The sequence below is a fragment of the Pinus tabuliformis genome, chromosome 9, assembly GCF_031772625.1.
Source record: "Pinus tabuliformis cultivar Carrire ecotype Pingquan chromosome 9, CPIR1, whole genome shotgun sequence".
Taxonomy (NCBI): Eukaryota; Viridiplantae; Streptophyta; class Pinopsida; order Pinales; family Pinaceae; genus Pinus; species Pinus tabuliformis.
The window spans coordinates 604,562,183-604,570,788 of NC_142307.1; positions in this window are offsets into that span (position 1 = coordinate 604,562,183).

Here is an 8,606-nt window from a genome sequence, read left to right on the forward strand (position 1 = left end):
AGTTTGTACGAACTACCGGGTTGATAAAATTAGAGAAGGAAGCCCCAGGAGTTGTAGCATTATTGCTACAATACTGGAGCCCACCAGCAACAGTGGCACTGGGCTCCACATCAATAATCTGCTTCCCTTTGTCATTCCCCTTGTCGGGTTCTGACTCAAGGTCAAAACATGCATTTGATTCTAAAGCCTTCAACTCGGCCACCGGTGACTACTTGGTCCGACACTCACTTGTGTTGTGAGTGGGGATCTAATGCAACTCACACCACTTTCCAGTTTCCTTCTTTGACTTCGTGGTAGTGTTATTTTCTTGCAACTTCGACGGGTTGTCTTCGGTAACCCCGCCTTGGCTTTGTCCTTTGTTCCTTGGATTCGCAGATCCAAAGTTTCACTTCTTTCAATTAAACTTCTTCTTGATCTTAATAGCTTATCAGTATGTCGTGCCAAGCGGGGAGATGTCCAGGAACTCCATCTCGTCCTGAATGTACTTGTGTAGGAAGCCACAATATTTGAGTGCCAAACGCTGCTCTGAATCCTTGATACCCAACTTTGTGTGAAGGGTATGAAAAATATTGGTAAACTCCAGCACATCTTGGTCCCTTCCCTGCCGTAGCGTGGTCCACTTTATGTATTTATCCTCATAGATTCCGATAGGGTAGTATTGCTCCTTGATGGCATCCTGGAATGAATTCCAAGTGGTTGCAACTGAAAACAGTGAAGTCATACTTCCATCCTTCTCCTTGCAGTAGGTTTCCCACTAGTCCTTGACATTGGGGGCAGCTTTGAGAAGTGCAAAAGTGATTTTTTTCTGGCTGGAAAAATCATGAATACAAAAATATCCTTCTAGCAGATTTAACCATTTATTTATGACATCCACATCTATTTGACCCTCAAATATGGGAATGTCAAAATTAACTTGTAACTTAAAGGGTATGGCGCTTCTAGAGTAGCTGTTGGAAGTAGATGCATTTCCCCTGGGTAGCCGTTGAAGGATATGGGAAAAGTTGTCCATCATCGCATTCCATTGTCGCTCAAGGGCTTCTTCGAGGAAGATTTTGATAGAATCTCCTGCCCCCTCATATTTCTTTTCATCCGCCATGGGAGGCCGTCGGGATTTGCAAGTCTGATCTTGAAAAGGTTCAACCAGATAAAGCCCTAACTCCTTATATCCCGACCTCATTGGGGACATGCAAACAAAAACAAAGAAAAAGTAGACCGCTCTGATACCACTGATCCGAACTTAAACATGAACGCAATAAACTGCAAATATAATCATAAATATAGAGATACAACAAAAATAACACTTCCTTTCACTAATATCAAATAATGAGATATGCTTACAAACAGAATGGAAATGAGACTAGCTCGGGCGATGGTCGCTTATCTCTGAGAAGAGATGTGGAAACTACATGTCTCTGAACTAAGTTACAATGAGGCTCAAAGGCCTATTTATTATCAAGAAACAATGAAAAACCCTAAACATACAAAAAACTAACCCTAGGAGATGAAGCATCAAAACTGTGGGCCCCATTTGGGTAAATTGGTACATCAACTTCCCGGGCTCGTAAATCTGGAATACGATCTCTGTTTGGCTGTCATAATACCTTGTTTTGAAGATCTCGAAGAGATGTCCAAAAACAAATGGCCAAGCTAATTTGTAATGATTTTGGTCTCTCTTGTTTCCCTAAAAACTTCATTTAGGGCCTTAAAATGACTCTGGAAGTTCAGGACCCGAAAAACTGTCAAAAATAATAAACTGTGCTATAATTAAGGAAAACGAAAAACTGAAAGAGACAGTGTTGGGTGTCCAATTGGAATAGGTGGGTGGCCACCAATATCCACATGGATCATTCGTCCCCCTTAGGAAGCAATGGTCCCCATTGTGTTGAGTGCCCCCATGAGATGGGGAAACATCTGCTGAACTTCGTCCCTCATGAGCCACTTTCCTTTGTGAAGGAGTTGGGCAGCTTTGACAACCTGAAATAGTTGGATTTTCTATTGGGGAGTGCTCTTGATCTGTGTTTCCATGATCTGATCAGTGGTGGCATCTTCCATGCAGTCTGGGTTTATCTCTGTTGGTGTGAGGTGTTCAGCAACGTCTAATTTGTCCACCAATGGTGGAAAGCATGGTTGAGGGCAGTCCAGATTGAACACTCGGTGCAAGCCAAGGAATGGAGGAATGTTGTGCTCCAAAGCATTGTTTCCCACAACCTTGGTAATGGTGTAAGGACCATATCAGAGTAGTCTAAGTTTCTAATTGGCTCTTGTAAGGCATTTTTTCTGCAAATGTAACCAGACTTTGTCGCCATCCTGAAACTTGTGTGGCACCTGATGTTGATCATGTTGCTGCTTTTACTTGGAATTTTCCACAATGGATTGGCAATATATCGACCCATTGGGTAGAGGTGCTCCGAGAGTCGATAGAATGAATGCTTGACCTAACATTGCAATGGTACCCCTATGGGTGAGGAGAATATGTCCTTGGATCCTTTCATGACCGTATCCACCTACTTCTTCTACGTGGAGGAACCCTTCCCGGGGGTGATGGATGTGGTTATGATCTTCCCCTTACTTTGAGAGTGAACCGGAAATAAAATAAATTTCCTATTCTGGGATATGATTTTACTGCATTTCTTGGCAGAGATCAAATAGGTGGTGGTAGGTGGGGCTACCTCTGGTATCCTGTATAACATATCACCTAAAGAAATAATCGTAGAGTGATGTCTAGACTCATATAAAACATGTTGCTTACATAAGTATGGTTGTCCTATTAATACATCACAAACATCAAGAGGAGCCACATCACACAATACCTCATCTGTGAAACGCTTGATGTTGTAGGGAAGGCAGCACTGCTGTCCGACTCAGAGGTCCATCCTTGGTGAAGCCACCCAATGTCGTACAGCTGCGGGTGTGGTATAGTCAGTATGCCCAACCGCTTCACAACCTCTGCTGAAATTAGGTTATTTTAGCTGCCACTATCGACAATGAATTGCAGCAGCGGACCCTTCGCCCACATTTGTGAGTGGAAAAGACGCTCCCCCTCCTCTGGATCATCAGACTCATTCTTCTAGATCTTAGCGGTGGCAACATTGGCACTGGGCTCTACATAAATAATCTGCTTCCCTTTGTCATTCCTCTTGTCAGATTTTGAGTCAGGGTCAGAACATGCATCTAATTCTGAAGACTTCAACTCGGCCACGAGCGACTGCTTGGTCTGACACTGACTTGTGTTGTGAGTGGGGCTCTTATGGAACTCACACCACTTTCTTGTGTCCTTCTTTGACTTCGTGGTGGTGTTTTTTTCTTGTAGCTTCGACGAGTTGTCTTCGGCCACCCTGCCTTGGCTTTGTTCTTTATTCTTCAAATTCGCAGATCCAAAGTCTCGCTTCTTTTGTTTAAACTTTTGCTTGATCTTAACAACGTATTGGTACGCCGTGACAAGTGAGTAGATGTCTAGGAACTCCATCTCGTCCAAGATGTACCTGTGTAGGCAACTGCAGTATTTGAGTGCCAAATTCCGCTCTGAATCCTTGATACTAAACTTTGTGCGAAGGGTATAAAAATTATTGGTAAACTTTGGCATGTCTTTCTCCCTTCCCTGCCTCAGCGTGGTCCACTTTATGTATTTATCCTTATAGCTTCCAACAGGGTAGTACTGCTCCTTGATGGCATCCCGAAATGAATTCCAAGTGGGTGTGGCTAAAAACAGTGATGTTGTACTTTCATCCTTCTACTCGTAGTAGGTTTCCCACCAGTCCCTAACATGGAGGGTAGTTTTGGGAAGTTCAAAAGTGATCTTTTCCTAGCTGGAAAAATCATGAATAAAAAATATATATTTCTAGCAAATTTAACCATTTATCTACGACATCTGCATCTATCTAACCCTCAAATATGGGAATGTCAAAATCAACTTGTACCTTAAAGGGTGTGGCACTTCTAGAGTAGCTACTGGAAGTAGACGTGTCGCCCTTGTGTAGTCGCTAAAGGATCTAGGCAAAGTTGTCCATCATCATGTTCCTTTGTCGCTCGAGAGCTTCTTTGAGCAAGCTTTTGATAGGATCTCCTTCCATCTCATCTTTCTTTTCATCTGCCATGGGAGGCCATCGGGATTTTCGAGGCTGATCTTGCAAAGGTTCAACCATATTGAGCCCTAACTCCTTATATCTTGACCTCGTTGGGGACATGCAAAGAAAAACAAAGAAATAATAGACCACTCTGATACCACTGATCCGAACATAAACATGAATGCAACAAATTATAGATATAACCATAAATACAAAGATGCAACAAAAATAACACTTCTTTCATTAATATCAAATAATGAGATATGCTTAAACATAATGGAAATGAGACTATCTCAGGCGATGGTAGCTTATCTTTGAGAAGCGATGTGGCAGCTACATGCCTTTGAACTGAGTTACAATGAGGCTCAAAGGCCTATTTATTATTGAAAAACAATGGAAAACCCTAAACATCCAAAAACCTAACCTTAGGAGACGAAGCACCAGAACTGTGGGTCCCGTTGGGGTAAATTGGTACATCAATTTTCCGGGCTCGTAACTTTGGCATATGATCTCGTTTGGCTATCATAATACCATGTTTCGAAGATCTCAAAGAGAAGGGCAAAAAAAAACCTACAAAGTGGTTTAGGATGTTTCAATCTCTTAGTTTTCCATAAAAGCATCATTTAAGGTCTCAAAAGAACTATGGAAGTTCAGGTCCCAAAAAGCTCTCAAAAACAGTAAATTGTGCTACAATTAAGGAAACAAAATAACTGAAAGAGATAGTTTTGGGGGTCCAAATGGAATAGGTGGGTGGCCATCAATATCCACCTGGATAAGGGGGAGCACTAAAGTTGACGATGAAGGTGGATCTATAACATCAGATCTACAATGAGATGAAAAGTTTGTTGAATCCCACTATGCTCATCCACAAGTGGATGATGTCTGTGAAGAAGTTGCAAAATCAAGAGAGAAAGAGGACATAGATGCTCGTGAACCCCACTGTTCACAACCACAACTAGATGAAACTTTGGTAAATCTAGCAACAAAGCTTGATGATGAAGATTTGGTAAAACCAACAACAGAGCTTGTTGATGAAAGTTTGGTAAATCCAACAAGAGAGCTCGTTGATGAAGATTTGGTAAAATCAGCGATAGAGCTTGTTGATTAAAGTTTGGTGAATCTAGCAACAGAGCTTGTTGATGACAATAAAATTTCCATTGGAGCAGTCTATTCTATGGTGAATCGAGAAATTAATATTGTTGATGTAAATTTTGATGATGAATTATTGGCTAAAGATGAAAGGATGCAGATGATGCAACAAAAAAACATATTGACATGATGCTATTTGGTGAGAAAATCCCACTTGAATCTGAAAATCAAGTGGAAGAGACAGATATAGACAGAGACAAAGATAAATGCAGAGGCAAAGAAGGAAACCCACAAAGAGAAAACAGAGACAGAAGAAGAGGCAGAGAAGAAGAAACATAACCAATGTGGCTATGTAAATATTTTTAATTCTAATGTTGATTTTCAATGTGCAAGTACACATAACAATTATGAAGAAGATTTAAATTTCCTTGAAGCATGGCTTGCAACACCATGTGTAGATGAGGTCTGCATAAAATCTCTAGAAATGAATGTTGAAGACAACGTGCATGTTGAAGAAATTAATGAAATTTTCAGGTATTGGAGTCCTAAATAGATGGAATTTTATTATGGTCTTATGTTGCAACAAATATATGGTGAAAAGTGCACTACAAAAGATAATATGTGGCAGCAACTCACATACAAGTTGTGTTTTGAAGAAGTCCAGGATATTCTTATACAACTTGCAAGAGTGGAAAACAGGACATCAGCAAATGAAGAAACTAAGGTTTGAAGGATGCAACGAAGAGAAAAATTTGAAACAATTTAGAGGCTATAGGATCTGAAAGAAGAGAATAAGAAAATTAAATGTACTTGAAGTCAATTTTTTTTAATTATAAGTCTAGCTGAGACATAGACCAACATACATCTTAATTGAATTTTTATGTGGTTGTAATTAAGGGGGAGTGTTGGAAATTCTAATTCCAACCACCTGTTAGGTGTCAAAACTGTCCCTCCAAGTGTCCTAGTTCAGTTTCACTTAGTCCAGTTTAAATCGAGTTTAGCTCCACTGACTAATTATTGATGTTTCCTATGTAATCTTATTTAACTGATTCGTAATACTGAGAAGAGAAATGGCTTGCTCCACGTTTTGTTCTATTCAATTTTTGTCAATTATGGTATTTCTGAAATCATTGGGGCAATTGAAACAACTTGAATTTCTTGGTCTGAACTATACTCAAATTGAATATGTGCATTCAGGCATTAGCAATCTTTCAAACCTTCAATTTTTACATCTCAGTGGATTTAAAAGGTTAAATAATTGCCATGTGAAATGAAAGAACTCAGGAATATGAAATTTCTGGATCTCAAGGGATGTCGTCATTTAGAATCATTTCCATCTGAAATCGCACAAAAAAAAGCTCTCAAATATCTAGATCTAAAGGGTTCTTGTAAGTTGCAAGTGATTCATTTTCAGATCAAGATACTTTCAAATTGTACAATAGAAAAAATCTAGTCGTTTTTGTGTACGATGAAAATTTCAATATAGAGATCATTATTTTTTTCATAAAAATTTACTATCTGAAATAAATTTTCAAATTAATAAAATCTTTCACACTAATATAATTTAATATAAATTATATTTATTTTTTATTGGTAATTTGGATGGTGTTATATTTATTTAATATACGACGATACCCAAGAAAGGGGGAGAGAGTTGTAATGAAAAGCTTTTCCATTGACGCTATGAAGATCCAAGAAGCAGTAAGGCTATTAGGTAAACTCTCATGAAAATGGTAGCATAACGTTTTATTGTGTGATACTTGATTCGTAAGTGATGCTATTGTATATATTGGATCTGTAATTAACGACAGTGGCAAACTTTGCGAAATCATTATGCGGTATTTATCCATATCTAATTTCATATATATTCTTACATTTTTATTGGTTCACATCTAATCTTCCATACATAGAATTTGATACTATTATCTTCAATATATATTATACCCTTTTACTAAAATTAAATTCCTAACATAGTTTAAATCTAGGTCTTATAAGGTATTGTGTTATTATTTACAATTTGATTGTGATATTCATGTATTATCAATATTTTTAATTATAACATGTGATGAATGTCAAAATAAGTTAATTAGTTCCATATGAGAAATTGGCTAAAATTAGAGAGTGAGTTTATTGAGCCTTGAGTCAAGTCGAGTTAAGTGATAGACGAACTTAGTGTGGTTGCATGTCAAATTATTTTAAGCAAGTAAAAAGTTTCATTGTAATAATCAAGTTTTTGTGTGATAAATAGAAGAGTCACTTTTCATGTGTTTTGTGTGTAAAATTTGTATTTACGCTCCTCCTCATTTCCAGTGGTATCGGAGCCGAAGATAGATCACAAAATTCATGGAGACAGGAAAAACAATAAAAAAAATGAGCAAGTAAAAAAAATTAGTGATTTTTTTAATTTACAAAATTGTTAAATCATTAGTCAGTAAAAAAATAAATACATAATTAAATTTTTTATCAATGCCCTTCTCCCTCTCTAATAACTTGCGTTGAAGAACACAAACATAACAACGAATTTTTGCAATGCAACGCTTCCGACAGGTGTAGTAGTTGGGTTATTTTGACCCAAGTTGAATAAGGCATATACTATTTATTAAAGTACTTGACTTCAAAACAATACTTTTCAAGCTCCACAGATCAAAATTGTTGCAAAGCTTCATTGGGGGACATGTTTTTTTAGGGTCATGTGGGGACTCGTTTAAAAGTCTTTGTTCCAAACCTTTTATGAAACCACGTGGACCACTGACGCAGGGTTACCCCTACTTTACCCACAGTATGCTTGTAGACCTAGGCATGAATCGTTTTCGTAGGAATAGATATGATCTACCAAGTCAAAACTTCACTAATAGTGATGGTTAAGGCCCCTTTCTTTACAACCCATGCAGAAACATATAAATAGACTAACCAAAGTTTAAACCTTCATTATCAGGAATCTAATCACCCCTTAATCTTCATGTATGACTTTATTAAAGCCTTTCCTCCATCCCCTTCCTATCGGGACTGGTTAACCCTTATAAACCTTTATAAATCCTTGTGGCCGCACATATATACAAACCCCCTTTTTAACTTTGGGATATAATTGGAAACCCATTAAAACCCTTTTGTCGTGCTTTAATCCATTATACCCCCTTTATAATAGATAACACACAAACAATGTAAACCATACCTTTTCCTCGATCCTCGGCATTTGCACAGTTATTAAGAATTGCCTTTATCGCAATCGTTCACCACAGTTACCATGGTCTTACCACATATGTGCCCGTATCGCCCCTCTGACTCCAATATGCGACTATCAGAATAATTAAACCACCCTCTTATATTAAAAGACTCAGCACAATACTTTACCGAATACAAAGGATATACATTAAAATTCCACTGCGCACCATATAAGCCGGACTTCAAAATTTATATAACTGCAACCATAATATTCGTCAGGTCCGTTAATAC